We start from the raw sequence: 15,017 nt of genomic DNA on the forward strand, positions 1-15,017 counted from the left end.
GTATGAAAATTGCTGGTGTTTGAAATGAGCCAAGAGCAGGAGTAATTAGGTGTACTATAAAAGCAGCTGTATGAAAATAAACCCAGGAATGGTGTCTTGGCTCGGCAGCAGCTTGGCCATGTTCCCTAGATGACGTCTGATCCCAGCCTTGGATGTTTGCAGAGGAAGGGCCAGTAAACTCATTTGCATAACAATGACAGGTACACCTCTACAGCTCAGGTACTGTATGCACACAGACCATAATGGGAGACACATGTCTCTAGAGAATGCTACAATTACAAGGTAGTTAATCATTGACAACACTCAGATAAACACACAACAAGACCAGGACACCAGGACATATGAGAGAAGTAACGTCAGTAAGGAAGTACAGAAGACGAGGGAGACCCAATACAACCTGGCCGCACACCGATCAAACCTCAAACACTAGCTGATGGTGGCCGGCTGTGTATTCAGGTAACAAACTTCCTGTATATGTTGACTCTCTGTAGAGTGGGAATGTCCAGGTGTATTGTTACCTTTCTATGTGGACATGTTATTCTGAATACATCAGAGATTTGCTGCCAGGTGATACCAATGACAGTTGCTTGGCTTACGCAACAGTAGACACCTGAATTACATCAAGATTTGTGCAAAGTGTATGTAATGACATTTTTTTTTAAACATGTGAAAGGATTAGACCAGCCATTCTCAACCAGGGTTCTGTGGAAGTCAAGGGTTTTTCCAGAGGTTGCTAAAGGTTGCCATATGACAATCGTAATAGTTCCAGGACCAACACCACTTGGAAAAAACAGCAGCATGACACCAATGATCTTTTTAGTTGTCTGCAAAGGTGGCATTCTGACCATCAATGTAAGGGCTGAATTATTCCTGCTGATCACCAGTGTAAGGATTGGAATATTCCTACTGACCACCATTGTAAGGATTGGAATCTTCCTACTGACCACCATGTAAAGCTGGACATCCTTTAGTAGAATTTTGGTAGAAAACTTTCATTTTAGGAACATTTGTTTGATTAAATGTTAGTAAATTCAAATCAATGTTCAATTTCAACCACATTGGCAGGAAAATTTGAAGAAGCAGGATGGAAATTATTTCTTGAATAAACAAATTTTTGGTAGTGAATGTGGTTTTCATCCGGGAAAGTCCATTCATTCCAAAATGTTAAAAGCAAGCTAAGTTTTTGAACACCATTTGTCAAGTCATCGAACGTACTGATGGAAATGTTCGTACAAATGCTTGTATGAAAATATACTACTGCATGGCTAGCTCATGGGGTACTTTTCCCACTGACCCCTGAAGAGTTGGTTTTAGTAAGAACTGAAAATTGTTTTAGGGGTTGCTCTAAACTAGAAGGATTGAGAAAGGTTGGGTTAGACCCTTTGTCAAATTTTTATTGCTGTCTTTGTCTTCGATGGGGAGATTACCCCTCTGTTTGTTCTGGTGACCATTGTTACTAAAACTGAAAATGAGGATGAATCCAAAAATTATGAACTGATATTAAAGAGGTAAGGGAAAATCCTCCAATGGGGACTCCTGTTCTATGACAACTCTAAAATTGGCCATAGATGATGGGTGAATGGCTATTTTCTTTTATAAATACACCCCTTAGTGTTATAAGAAACATTACACAGTCCTGTAATATGCCATATACACCCCTATCACTAAAAACCAGAAACAATCAACTTCCAAATAGTGGTTATTTGCAAGTTTGAATCGCTGTATTGGTTTGCTTGGTAAACAGTCAGTAAATCAGGCAAAAAAATCCTTCCATCCCTGATCAGCCATAGAGATATAAATAAATTTCACAATCATGCGCAGTAATTATTACAATATCAACATATCCAGAGATGTTATCAGTGATGGTACGGTGTGGGGACAGGTTTGTCCGCTCATCCAAACAATTGTTATTGTGATGTCTGTATTGTAAAATATTCCTCTTTTATATCTATTACATGTGCTCAGACAGGTTCTCAGAGGTTGCTCAGACCAGTGTGACAGGTTTTGCAGAAAATTAACGGTTATCCTAGCGTAAGACTCATCTTCTTAGATTACAGCACATAACATCCACAATCTGTAAACACTCAGAAATTGTCTTCTGCATGAAGTCCCTTTGGTTGTACTTGGGTGAATATTAAAGCTGATAGCCAACCTTCACTTTAGGGCTTCTTCATACCAGGTGCATTGCAAGAATATGTTCAAAAGCATGTGTTTTCCCCCACCGCATGGAAACAGGCTGCCTTCTGCAGACCTGTGTGGGTGCCATCAATTCTTAATGGCAGCTTGGCTCATTTAACAAACAGGGGTGCGTTCATGGCCCCCAAAATACTGTATATGGTACCACACTACTATATGGTTTGGTGTGATTTTAAAATTGTGTCGTACCAACACAGTTTATTTTGCATTCTGCACTTTGGGCAGCCCACTGAAAATAAATAACCACCCAAAATACACTGCACATGAACGTGCATTAAAAAAAACAAAGGCTTGTAAGCAGGTTGCAATTCAACGGAGTTAGGTGCTACCCCAGATTAGAGGGTGAGGGTTTATATGTTTCCCAGGTCTGTTGCTTGGTGGGCTTTTTGAGTCCCACCCACAAATACTGTGGATATATAAGGGACAGTGGTCCGGAGCCGCAGGAGGATGTACACATGGGTGTACCATGGGATTATCTTTCCTGGTCTGACAAATTCTCCATCATGTTGGGGGGACCACTGGGACCCGTGGTCCTCCTCGAAGACACCAGCTGCTGGACACTGCCGATAACCAAGGAATATACTGCTGATGGACTCCACCTTCTGCAGGTATGCCGGGGCAGCACACAAGCCTGAGTTAGGGATGTAGGGAAAATAACTGTTTTTGTGCATTTGAACTTTGTCATGTTTTGCACTTTTATAAGTAAAGTGTTGAAACTTTGCTTTCTGCCGGGTCTGAAGTACAATGCAAGTAACTGACACATTTCATACTTAGTCTACAGCTTTGGTTCACTAGGCACACTGGGATATGAAGACAACACTTAAAGAGTCATCTTGGTGCAGCACAGAAAATGGTTACAAAAGGTAATGGAAGCCAACAGTTAGTTAAGCATCTTGTTATAAGCGTGTACCCATTACAGGTGGAATGGCCTCTAGCAGCGAGGGAGATGTTGGTACTCCTTCCGCAGCTGTCACCCATAGCTATGGGAGTGGATCTGCACCTCAGAGGTTCCAATCCTGTACAGAAGTACAGCAGTTGAAGAGATGAGCCTGCACGACAGGGCCCATTCTTCTACCAAAAGAAGTAGTGGAGAACGCTGGACAGGTAGATGTGGACGCGGCTCAGCATCTCCCTCCTAAATGAAAGTTACATTGAAGGTGTACATAGGCATGGGGACCCAAGAGTTAACTGGAGGACAATTATGATGCACGTGTACGCATTGTAAGTCCATAACTTGGTGCCCAACGAATAAATGGGAAAACATGGAGGAAAGGTCCGCCATCACATGCCTCTGCTACGCACTCGGACACGCAATGAGCCCTCAGTCTTGCACAGTTGTACCGGCTCCTCTCCTGTACTGAAATAGCTTACTCTGATTCAGGGGCAGACTGACAACTCATGGGGCCCCCGGGCAATAGGGGATCATGGGGCCCCTGTATCCTTGCCCAAACTCAAAAAAGCCTATGAAAAAGGTACCAGGGGCATCTCAAGGGGCCCCCCACTGGCCCCGGCCCTCGGGCAGTGCCCGAGTTTCCAAATGGTCAGTCCGCCCCTGCTCTGATTTCACTGCACACTTTGAGCTTCTCACCAGAGAGAAGCACCAAACTCTCTCTCTTTCCATCTGATGGCTTCGGAGGGCCCTAATAGAGTTCATATCTATTGGCTACATCACGGTTTACCTGTTTGTGGAAGAGGGATCCATGCTGTAAGCAAGCCACCAGTGAGGGCCTGTGGAGCCAGAGGAGCCAGTGTGGTCTGGAAAGATTTTCTACATAGGATCCAGGGTGATCCATAAAGCGTGTTGACCCATTTGGGTCGCATTCAGGAGGTGAGGAGGCATGCCTGCCATTTGAGGATATCTATATATCATTTTGCACTAACACTGAAGCACCTGTGTGAAGATTGAAGCACGTTTTTGCATTATTCATTTATTTTTCTGCAGATTTTGCACTTTGAATGGACACTTATTTATATCTATTGTGATCTGCGTTTTTTGAAGTCATATATGATTGTTTATGAGTTTTTATTTCTCACAGCTCACTTCATTGAATTTATCCCACTTTTGGGATTCACAGTTCTTGTTATTTAGTGTTTGGGACATCGTTTCCCAATTGGGATTGGTTATTTGTCAGTGTATAAAGGCCCTTGTTTGGGACCTGTGAATCATATGCACTTTGTATCACTTTACTATCACAACTGTGGACACTGATTTATAAACCTCTTTGAGGATCCATCACTTTTATATGCACATAGAGTATTTATGATATAGGTTTTTTTATGTTTTGTGATATTTGCAAGTTTTAGGTATTTAGTGCTACACCATTTTTATTCATTTTAATATTGTCCATATAAAGGTATTGGATAGGGTGTTTCCTGCTTAGTGTATAGGTTATTTTAGATTCCTATTAGTGCAGGAGGAATATCAGATAATTTCTAGCATAACTAAACTGCCTGCAGCTGCTTGCACCCATGAACCCGTGAAGAGAGAGGCACATAATTCTCTCTCTCTCTCTCTCTCTCTCTCTCACTCTCTCCACATGGGTGCCCCTCTATGAAAGGCGCCCATAAGCACATGCCTGCTGTGCCAAATGGGAAATTTGCCCTGGCAGTAACGCACTTAACATACATTACTGCATTGTGGCACTATCCATTTTGGTTGGCACCTCAATGTACAAAAATAACATACCTACACTTGAGTGCACAGTGCATTGCAGTGTGTTAGGGTATGTTGACCTCCCATTCATTTTAATGAGCTGTGTTAATGCAACCCATGTTAATAATGCACATTAATGGACATGCATGAATTGTTTTCATGCAGCACAGAGAGGGACATGACTGACTACAGCCGGCCATAGACCGTTTGAACCATCTATGGGCAGGCTGAATGTATCCAAGTTGATCGATTGATCAACTTGGGTACAACCAGCCTGCTCTATAACCACTAAAACTATTCACTGTCTTCTCCTGGCAGGGACACACTGTCTATGGCCTGGCTGTCATTGATTTTGCTGTACGTAATATATTGATATATCGGTGATGTTGGGAGTGTGGCTGATAACTGAATTGGACGTTTTTGCTGCCCATACAACAATTTTCTATCTTGTGACCGCAAAGACAACCAGCTATCATCAAGTAATTGGTGTGTTCTAGCCTTTCCTTTGATCTCACTGTAAGCAGTAAACCTGAACAATAAACAGTGTACTTAGTACAATGAGAAGTAACATACACTGTACTCTTATCCAAGGAGGAATTATTTATTTATTATTTATTTATCGAGTTTATATAGCGCCAAAGGGTTTGCTCAGTGCTGTACAATAGAGGGGGGGACAATACATGAAACAGTACAGTAACATCAAACAGTACACAAGGGGTTTAATGGTCTGCTATGTGCAAGCAACTGATTTTACTGATAAAATGTTCATCCTCATGGGGATGTTCAAATAATGAAATGCCTCTATAATACATTTGTGTTTGTCTGTGTGACCAGTTTAATATAATTACCATATCCCTATATATAAAATTACATATTCTATGCTTCCTGTTTATCTCTTAAAGGTGATGCAGGTCCTAACTGAATGACATTTAGTTTACTCTGTGCACTGCATTTAATAAACAATTGCTATTAATAATAATCCTTGCTATTAAAAATGTCCTTTGATGCTGATCACCCCCAACCGTTTTGCAGCCACCTCCTGTTTACATGCACTTCAGCAATGGTTGCATGGCATTTCTCATATTGGGTTTTCTAATGGTGACAGTGGCCCATGTGTGCTGAAATGGGGAATTGTATTGTTCTCATCAGAAGCCTTTGACAACACAGAAGCAATACAGGTAGAACGGAAGACAGCATTATCGTCCTATAACAGGAAGTGACTGAACAACAAAATTAAAACCAAGAATTTTCTGTATTCCTATTCCCACACTGAAATGAAAGGGAATCAATGTTGCTCTATGACAGCATAGGGTGCAGAGTTGTATATCTAACCCCCCCCCCAAAAAAAAAACCCCATTGCTTTAAGAAGAGATTATTTTTATATTTACTACATAAAGAGACCCTTCACCAATTTGCAAAGCTTTTTCTGATTGGATGAGGTGGAGAGCATGATATCACCAGCCTGCCTCTGTACCTCGCCCAATAAGAGATAGCTTTGCATTTATTGAGAAAATGCAAAGCATCCTCTGAACGGTCCCTGCGCCAAGCAACTGTCAGTCTATCTACAGATTGCAGCAGACTGGAGTCTGGACCCAGAAGCAAGTGGAGATAACTGGAGTAGTAGTGGGATCCCACAGGTATGATTTATATATATAGGTAGGTAGTGCTAACTGCAGGGTTATTAGGTTTTCTTGGACTACACTATGCACTGTGGGAGGGTTGATTTGCCCTGCAAATGGAGTACCTTTACTGTGTCACACCCATCAATGCCCTGGGACAAGGCAGGGACCGTTGTCAGAGAAATTCAACCTTAAGGTGGTCCTCCAACTCAGAGATTGGCCATACACCGTGTACACTGAGTGAATAAACTGGACTCCAGTTAAATCTCTGGTCCCATGCCAATGCACACGTTGACTATAACTACTTGCATTTAGGAGGGACATGCTGAGCATATGTCCACTCCACCCATCCAGCTTATCTCTGTCTCATTTCCAGTGACAGAATGGGGTCCTGCCTTGCACCAGAGAGATCTCATGCTTGCACTTTGTCTTCTTATTTTCCTGTACCTGGTGGCCAGGTCGAGGGTCTCCATGATGCTGATCTGCTCCTATTGCTATGGGAGATGGACCACTAGGAGAGAGAGTCCCAGTGGCAACTCCTTTCCTACCTGAGTATGCCATGCGTAACAGAGAGACCACGCTTCATGACAGGCTGCTTGTACTGGTTACTAGACTTCCATTACCATTGGCAAGTATTTGCATTAACTTTGTACCATGTTAACTCTTGCAGAGCTGTCTTCATGTGTAATATGCTTTACTTCAGATGACTATGTGTGATGTGCCAATTACTTTCATTCACCCCTCTGAATGACATCAGACCAGGCAGGACAACATTTCAAGGCTTTATTGTAAAACTTGGCATGAAAGTTACAACAGAGCAAAACCTCCTTTCCCTAACTAAACCTGACTGTATATGTGGCTGCCCCAGCATACCTGCACAGGCGAGAGTCATTTATTGGCAGAGTCTATAGTGGCAGATCCCAAGATGAATTGATGTGTGTACGGTGTAGCGCTGCTAAAATTAAAACATATATCCAAAAGTGCTTAACCTTCAATTCAGCTTTAAATACCCATATAATCTTTTTGGAAGAGTTTTGTTGAAATGAATGTTCTGGCTGTCCCATGTACAAAAACAATGACACAGTACACATTGGGAAGAATGATCTCATCAAGCTGATTGTTTTTCATGTACAGTATAGCTAAATAAATAATCACTGAAAAGGCATTCATTTTAACAGACTGTAGGGTAGGCATTTTTCCTGATCATTCATGACTCACTGTGATAAAAATTACATGCTTGGAGCAATAAAACTTGGCTCTTTTGGTACAAAGTCCTAGAATCGAGTCCGACTACTTGCAGCTGTCAGTTAGTCACATGCTGATTGATAGCTACGGGCGGCAAAAACAGTTTTTTTCCATTGATTGGGTAATGTAAGGAGTTAACTTGACAGGGATAACAAGTTCTTTATATAACTGAAAGTAATTTTACTACCTCAAAGAGAACCTGTCATGGGACAAATGCACAGGATTCCATTGCTACTTCTAGAAATGCCGGCGGCCTGGTGATCATAATGATTGAAATTTATTCAAATTTTTCCAAGGAACTGGCTCAGAACAGACATGCAGCTCAGTAGTCCTGTGCTCACTTGCTCCAGACTTGTTCAGGGTCAGCGACTCAACAAATATTGAAGGCAGAAATAGCCAGACAACTAGCATTTACAGATGCAGGTTTCTCCCCCCACAGATTACCTTTAGGGGTTATTAACACTTGTGTTGTCCTCTGAGGAGAGATCCATGGTAAATCTCTTTTCAGGGGGCATTTGACATGCAACTAGGAGGCGTCATGTCACCTCCTTACCGCCTGTTTCTGCCCCTTAAAGCCTGCATCACTGTGCCACACCCATTGCATTTTATCCTGCCATTCTAGTGCACCCAGGAGGTACAGGTGTCTGCAGTCTGTCAGGGTCTATGGACTCTGCGCCTGTGCCTCCCAGCAGCAATAAAATGCCAGGACTGGAAGAACTGGGGCTAGACATCCAGGGTGCAAGGGGCCTTAAAGGGACTTGGATAGCAGGGGTTCTAATCTCTCCCTAATTTATATCCACTAAACTATTACTGAACTACCTAAAAATATAATTTTGGCTTGGCATATCCTTTAAAGCAGATCTTCACCCTCCTCCCATCCTGTACATAAATAGCGCTTATTTTATGTTTACCCTTCATTTAAGGAAAAGTGTCCAGCCCCGCCCCCCCCCATGCACGTCACATGCCTAGGCGGATGACATGCACAGTGCCCGCTGTGCCTCTTGGGATATACACGTCACATGTCCCAGGAGGCATAGTGTTTAATTCACAAAGGAGGAGGATGGCAGGCCTAGTAGCGCATCAGCGGGAGACCCGCTGAACCTGGAAGAGCCGATGGGCCTCCCCATTATATCAGAAACAACATGGCAGTGCAGGACTGAGCAGTGGCAAGGGTTTAGAGGATCTCAATGAAACAACGCTGGGTGGGCTGGGAGTATTTAAAATGTGCAGATCCCACCTCCCGGTAAACGGGTGTTAAAAAAACTCCAGGGAGGAGCTGGATGAAGATCCGCTTTAAGTGCTATTGAAGCTGGATTTATCAAGATTTGGTAAAAAAATTATAGTGGGGCAAAATAATAATAATCATTCTATGGCACTTTTCTCCCTGGGAACCCAAAGCCTTTAAATAGTTGATGAATGGGTATTTCAAGAAGCAGATTTGTCAGGTGTTGTTAAAAGCTGGGGTGAATAGATGTGTCTTGAGTCTGCTTCCCTTAAGCTGGCCATATGCTATACAATCTAAATGGAAAATTTCTGTACAAACTCCTTTAGTATCTCCTTTAGCATTACCAAAACTGTATAATATGAGGGGAAATCTAAACAATCCATTCATTTTTTTTAATGTATGTTGCCAACGTCCCTTCAATTGAGCAACCATTGTATTCTCCAATGGGACTTTCAAGGCAGCCAACTACATATGTTAAGTTAACAATGGTTTTATTTATACAACATAAAACATATCCAATAAAAAATATATAGTGACTGAGAGGATTGTACAGCATTGCTATGTTATAGTACAACATTACATTAAAGTAGACTCCATTTTATAAACACAGGCAGGGCTGCATCTGTACAAAATATTGCAAATCCTCAATCTTAGCCCCCTCCCCATTCAAGTTGATCCAATGAGCTTCAATAATTTTAAATTCTTCATGGGTAAGGGTATGCAAATATACAATAGAATCAAGAAAACTTTTCAACAAATTGATATACAATAGGTCTTTAGTGATAAACATCAAATGTTTCTTTGCACTTACATGTCAGTTGTACAAACATACAGCCACATGCTAAAATCCAAATACCTCCTCCCTGATCCACCCAGGTGCCAGAGCCTTCCAGAAGGAGGAACTCAACAGAACCATTGTAAATAGTAATACATGGGCTGGTCGGGTCGCTCCAACTACTCCATGTTATGAGGAGGCAGGTTGTGGGGAGGGTCACTTATCCTGCACATCTGCACAAGGGGTACCTTTAGTTTTGACAGTGCGCTCATCAATACCCAGGACCAGATGGGGCCTCGTTCAGGTGAAATCAACCTTATGGTGCCACTCGTTACTTTGTCCCTTATCACCGCCCACCTTTTTTCGTAACATGTCACATTTAGGAAGGACACTGCTGAGCCCGTGCCCTCTCTACCTGTCCAGCATACTTCTGCTACCTCCCTCCCAGTGACAGAATGGGGTCCTGCCAAGCACTAGTGCAGACCTCATAGTACTCTCACTTAACTGCTCCATCTCTCCCATACTCTATGGCTAGGTTGTGGGTATCAGAAATGCAAGTTCGGTCCCGGTTGCTCTGGAAAAGCGTGCTAGCGAGGAAGCCAAATCACCGACTCCCTCGCTACCAGAGGACCCTCCGCCCTGCTGGGTACCACGCATCACGAAAGGCTGCTGTACACTTTACACCATTACTTGATTATCCATGGCAACTGCATACTTTTTCCACTTGTCTTGTCGATTTAACCTCTTAAGTAGTGGCCTTGCTTCATACCCCAATGTGCTTTACTGACCCAAGTTCTTTTATATGCCAGGAACCAACATGCGCCCCTTTGAATAACTTCAGACCAGACTCTAGATAGTTGATGCAACTTTTTACCTAACAAAATGCAGCACAGTCCAACATGAGCAGAAATGAGAACATCCCCTAACTTATTAAACTAGCTGGTCCAGGTATACCTCTGCAAGGTGTTAGTCCATCTCTGGCATTGTCCATAATCTGGTATCTGGTACCTTCGAGCAGACTGCAAGGCGCAGCAGTCCCACTCCGTAGGCTCGAGGTATCATAGCATCCTGGTCAAGTGTGCTCTGTGAAGTAGCTGGAGATTACATCTTTTTGCTTGTCTCTGTCTTCTTCCTAAGTAGAGCCCTTGCCCTTTTTATTTACAACACAGGGGAGAGGGCAGAGCTCTGAAAAGACTGGGAAACTGTAGAGATGGGTTTAACCCCTTCCCTGCCTGGGCAGCTGTCTCACTTGCTAACAGAAAACATTCCCCTTGTAGGCATCTGCCTTCAAATGCATGTCAATATTTCTCTCAATATTCTATAAAATGTGTATATCCCATACTCAAACTAGGGGCCCTTTGAAAGAGTTCTGCCAGAGAAGAAATTCCATCCCCAGCTCGTAAGAGAACACAGCACCTTCATAAGGCCAACTAAATTACATGTGCCTAATATTATAGCCTGTAAAAGACAAACCCCAAGGGAAAGATATATTCTCTATATAAATACTATAACATATAGTGTTCAAAAATAACATTTAATATTTTCTAACTGTATTCCCATAAATCAAAATGTGGTATAAAAAGACAAAGTCCATTACATAATTAATAAGTATCAATTCCCAGTTTAATTCCCATAACTATGGTTCTACTCTATTGCAGTTATACTCACATAGCCTGATCTTCCCAGTAATTCCATCAGTGTGTTCAGGAATGAGGCTATCCAGCATGTATTAGCTCAAGCGCTTATATGCTCCACTATCCATTAGTATCAAATCAAACAGGCTAATGAGATTGAACAATCAGATTGTATAGTGCATAGTCAGTGAGTCCTCAGTCTCAGCTCTGGCCCTCTTCCACCTCCTGCAGTCTGGAGGGAAGAAAAATCCGAATCCACTCTCCAGCAACTATCACCCGCTGCTCCTTTTGACAGGAGATATGCTGCAGTCACTCTGGCCAGTGAGCAGTGGGGCAAGCATCTGAATCTGCTGCGCGCTCCCCCCTCAACACAGTGCCCAGGGCAAATGCCCTCCTTCTGCCCCCCCCTTGTCCTGATTCTGTGCCAGAGAGATGGGGTCCAAGCTTCTTAGAACTTTATAAGTAAGTAGGTAAATTTTAAAGGAATCCACTATTTCATTGGAAGTCAGTGCATGGAGTGAAAATTTGAGGTGATATAGAAGTCACAGAGTTGGTGGGTAAGTGGTAGCTGTGTTCCGTGCCAGCTGCAAATGGTGTAGTTCCTCTGTAGGGAAAACCATATTAGAGGGAGTTGAAGTAATCCAATCTGCATGTTACAATCACATGGATTACTTTGGCAAATCTTCTTCCGGGAATCAGCTTTTTGATTCTTGTATATTCCTGAGATGGTGAATGGAGGACATGATGGCATCTTAAACATATGGTTAAATTGATAGCTCAGTGTCGGATCATTTGCCAGCGTCACAAATGGTCTAAGAGCATGAGAAATGTATTCACAAAAGTTAAACCAGTTGGATCTGTTTGTTGCCACTTTCGAAGTTAGTCTCTGCCCCCCAATCACAAGAATTTGTCTTGTCTAGGTCTAATTTTAGCCAGCTAAATTTCATCCACTTTTTTGTGTCGATGAGACACCTGTCAATCTTGGTCGCCAGTGTCTGGTTTGCAAAACATTGAGATTTGTGTGTCATAATGCATAGAAATGGTGGAATGATGTCCTTACAGGGTGTCTCCAACTTACAAGGTGACCTCAATGCACTGTTTAATTGGGCAACTATGTGGCAAATGAGGTTTAATGTTAATGAATGTAAGGTTATGCACTTGGGGGCTAAGAATATGCATGCATCATACATACTAGGGGGAGAACAAATGGGGGAATCAATGGTGGAGAAGGATCTGGGAGTTCTGATAGATCACAAGCTTAATAATGGCATGCAATGCCAAGCTGAGGTTTTCAGAGGGCAAAATAGTCTCTTGTATTAAAAGAGGTATAGACTCCAGAGAGAGAGCTATCATATTACCCCCATACAAATCATTAGTAAGACCTCATCTGGAATATGCAGTTCAGTTTTGGGCACCAATTCACGAAAAAAACATTGGGGAACTGGAGAAAGTACAGAGAAAGGCAACCAAACTGATAAGAGGCATGGAGGAGCTCAGCTATGAGGAAAGATTAGAGGAACTGAATTTATTCTCTCTTGAGAAGAGGAGATTAAGGGGGGATATGATCAACATGTATAAATGGTTCATATAGTGAACTCGGTGCAAGGGGGCACTCTTTACAATGCCAAGACACAAAGGTTGGCCGCACAGGCAACAATGTAGAAGATAAAATCCTTTATTGGAATCCTTCACAAACAGTATGATAAGAACATCACAGTTCCAAGACTGAACAGAGAAACAGTAGGGATCCCACAGGTATGGTATATGCATAGTTGCATTGGTCCAAGCTGGACCAATGTAACTACAGTTGTGCTCAAAAGTTTGCATACCCTGGCAGAAATTGTGAAATTTTGGCATTGATATTGAAAATAAGACTGATCATGCCAAAAAATGCTCTTTTATTGAAGGATGATGATCATTTGAAGCCATTTATTATCACATAGTTGTTTGGCTCCTTTTTAAATCATAATGATAACAGAAATCACCCAAATGGCCATGATCAAAAGTTTACATACCCTGGAATGTTTGGCCTTGGTACAGACACACAAGGGTTAAAATGCCAATTAGATGTTAATGTGCTACATCTGTGGCTTTTTAAATTGCAATTAGTGTCAGTGTATAAATATTCAACGAGTTTGTTAGCTCTTACATGGAAGCACTGACTAGGCTAGATACTGAGCCATGGGCATCAGAAAAGAGCTGTCAAAAGTCCTGCGTAACAAGGTAATGGAACTTTATAAAGATGAAAAAGGACACAAAAAGATGTCCAAAGCCTTGAATATGCCAGTCATCACTTCCACTAAGAAGTAGAAAATATAGGGAGATCTTCCTGACAAGGACCTGAGTATAATGCCCTCTTACCACAGAGCAACTTTCAGCAATCCAGTAAGATGCTATGGTCCATGGTGGAAAATGTGGCAGAAAGAGCAGGGAGAATAAGGATGGTGCATTCTCTCTTGCTCAATAGGTCATTCAATGGGCAGACCAGTGCTGATTCTGTACTGTGCTTTTTATTAACCTCCCTGGCAGTCTTCCCGAGTGTAGCTCGGGGTAAAGTTTCAGTACCACAAGCGGTAACCCCGAGCTACACTCGGGCTTACCATGTGGCGCTGCTCCGGTGCGCTCCCGCGATGTTCCCCCCGCAGTGTCCCCTGTAATGTCCTCTGGCTGATGCCGGCATCTGTCATCTGGGTTCCGTCCCCTGCGAGCGTCGGGATGTACGGGGATGGAACTGGCGGGAAATTTGAGAATGACAAAAAGTGACATTAACTAAATACACTAAAATCACATAGTAAAACATTCCTGTATCAACCCATTTCACATACATTTTGTCCCGAGTGCTTTGTCCTGTGCCCTGCCTGCATTTTTACTGTTCTTTCTGCCTGGAAACTGAGAAATGTCCATGGCGTCCAAAAAGCGTCCCTTTAGGTCAAAATCGGTTTTAGACCAGATAGAGAACAGTGATAGTAAATTAGAACCACTTGCAGAATTGAGTGATAATGATTCGTGGGGAAATTCGTCATCAGACACTGAAAACGATTCTGCGACTTTGCTCAGTGATGTGCGAACTTGGCTCTATATTTCAAATTTCAGTGTTTTTGGTTTGATTATATTATTGAATTAAATTTATTATTATTATATGATTATTTTTTATGATTATTTATTAAATTATAATTTATGATTTCGTGTTTCAAATTTTAACATACCCGGAATGTTTACTAGGCTCTTGTTCGGACAGATTTCAGTGAGTTATTCCTACAAATTACAGGACTACAATAAAAAAAATCATATTTCCATGCAAAAAAATGTACCGCTTTGAGCACAGAAATATGGACATAATCAGACAGCTAGGGAGGTTAAACCAGGTTAGAATTTGTTAAAATGTTTATTTTTTGACAGCCAGGCTTCCAACCTGTCAGTGAATAAAAAATGAATACAAAATAACTCTACATGTTCGTGAACTACTCTTGTGATGATTCATTAAAAGTGGTAACACCACTGAGCAAAACAATACAAGTTCCAGCAGACTACTTATATTTATTCCTTGTAACAGTCGTTCAGCAAGAATGCTAATTGCACTCCAGTAGCCACAAGAGGGCACACCTATGAATCCTTGCATGACACAATAGATGTAAACAATATAAACCACAAAAGATATTATGTTCAGGAA

At 42.0% G+C, this 15,017-nt stretch overlaps 1 protein-coding gene across 1 annotated transcript in view; it reads left to right on the forward strand.

Moving 5' to 3' along the window:
* Window positions 1-225: 225 nt before the first annotated feature.
* LOC149456446 (calpain-13-like) overlaps window positions 226-15,017 on the forward strand; it is a 151,844-nt gene continuing 137,052 nt past the window's right edge. The window contains exon 1 of the mRNA XM_089685120.1: window positions 226-456. The gene's annotated coding sequence lies outside the window, so the exon portion shown is untranslated. The remainder of the gene's footprint in view (window positions 457-15,017) is intronic.

Source organism: Staurois parvus, unplaced genomic scaffold (assembly GCF_062004578.1).
Source record: "Staurois parvus isolate SC_StPar_1 unplaced genomic scaffold, SC_StPar_1.0 ptg000362l, whole genome shotgun sequence".
Taxonomy (NCBI): Eukaryota; Metazoa; Chordata; class Amphibia; order Anura; family Ranidae; genus Staurois; species Staurois parvus.